This window comes from Oryctolagus cuniculus, chromosome 14, assembly GCF_051225735.1.
Source record: "Oryctolagus cuniculus isolate XC-2025 breed Fujian yellow rabbit chromosome 14, ASM5122573v1, whole genome shotgun sequence".
Lineage (NCBI taxonomy): Eukaryota > Metazoa > Chordata > Mammalia > Lagomorpha > Leporidae > Oryctolagus > Oryctolagus cuniculus.
Window position 1 is genome coordinate 77,583,281 of NC_142880.1, and position 1,665 is coordinate 77,584,945.

The following is a 1,665-nucleotide window of genomic DNA, read 5'->3' on the forward strand; positions in this document are numbered from 1 at the left end:
CTCTTAAAAGATCCAGCCTCCAAATACAGTCACGTTCTTTTTATTTAACAATACAATCTTTTTTAAAAATATATTTTATTTATTTATTTGAGAGGCAGAGTTACAGAAAGAGGGGGAGACAGAGAGAGAGAGAGAGAGAGGGAGGGAGGGAGGTCCTCCATCTCTGGTTCACTCCCCAAATGGCCACAATGCCTGGAGCTGGGGCAATCTGAAGCCAGGAGCCAGGAGCTTCTTCCAGGTCTCCCACATGAGCACAGGGACCCACGGACTTGGGCCATCTTCTACTGCTTTCCCAGGCCATAGCAGAGAGCTGGATCGGAAGAGGAGGCACAAGCACTTGAACTGGTGCCCATATGGGATGCTGGCACTGCAGGCAGAAGCTCAGCTTACTACGCCACAGCGTCGGTCCCAGTCACATTCTTCGGTCCTAGGGGTTCATATTTGGGACAAAATTCAACTGTGCCATTGGCTTCGGTGGTGGACGCTCTCAGCAGTGGCCGGCTGTGGAGTCTGGAGCGTCCCTGTGCCCCTTGGGTCGACACTTTCAGCATTCCACTCCCACGCCAGCTCCTTGGTGCCATGACCACCACCACCACCACAAGGGTGTCAGCCCCAGCAGCAAGAACAGAGGGGTTTACGTCCTCCAGCTGCTGGATCCAACTTTTCATTGAGTTTCGATGAACCAACAGAACAACCTGTGAGGAAGAACAAAATGGCCTCTACCATCTTTGGGACCCCTGAAGAAAATCCCCCTTCCCGGGCCAAGTCTGCAGCTGCAAGTCTGGTGTTGGCAGGGAGGATCCGGAGTCATCCGGCTAGGGAGAAGGAACGCCTCGGAAGCCAGCTCGGGAGACTTCTTTGATCTGAAGGAAGAAGGTGATATTCATGAAAATGCAGACACAGACTTGCAAGCCAGCCTGGGGCAGAGTGAAGAGAAGTCTGTACCCGCCATGCCTGTGCCCCAACTCCACGGCCCTGGTCCTGTCCAGGAGAAACGCTCCTGATGGCGAGTCCAGCCTCATCTTGGGTTAACTCCATCTGTCCTCAACTCTGGCATGTTGCTTGTTTCCTCCATGCTTGTGGACTGCACAACTTGAGACTGACTGTACATCTTTTGCATTTGTTTCATTAAAAAAGAAGCTCTGGGGCCGGCACTGTGGCGCAGCGGGTTAAGGCTGCAGCCTGTGGTGCTGACTCCCCATATGGGGGCCGGTTCGAGACCCAGCGGCTCCACTTCCAATCCAGCTCTCTGCTATGGCCTGGGATAGCAGTAGAAGATGGCCCAAGTCCTTGGGCCCCTGCACCCGAGTGGGAGACCTGCAAGAAGCTCCTGGCTCCTGGCTTCAGATCAGCTCAGCTCTGGCTGTTGTGGTCATTTGGGGAGTGAACCAGCGGATGGAGGACTTTCTCTCTCTCTCTCTCTGGCTCTACTTCGCTATGTAACTCTGTCTTTCAAATAAATGAAAGAAATCTTTTTTTAAAAAGCACTTTATGTATTGCTGCCTTTTTCTTCTTCTTCTTCTTCTTCTTGAGGAACATGTTCTCTCTCTCACTCTCCCTCTCTCTCTTCTGACTCCTCAGGGTCTCTGGGCCATGGCATGAGTGTTTTCCAGTAGTAGATTGGAGGGGAAGCTTTGTGATGCTTGGTGCTGTGTTTTTAAGAGC

At 52.1% G+C, this 1,665-nt stretch overlaps 1 pseudogene; it reads left to right on the plus strand.

The window, feature by feature from the left end:
• The first annotated feature begins 712 nt into the window (after nucleotides 1–712).
• Nucleotides 713–1,032, plus strand: LOC100349500 (jupiter microtubule associated homolog 1 pseudogene; annotated as a pseudogene).
• Nucleotides 1,033–1,665: the final 633 nt, after the last annotated feature.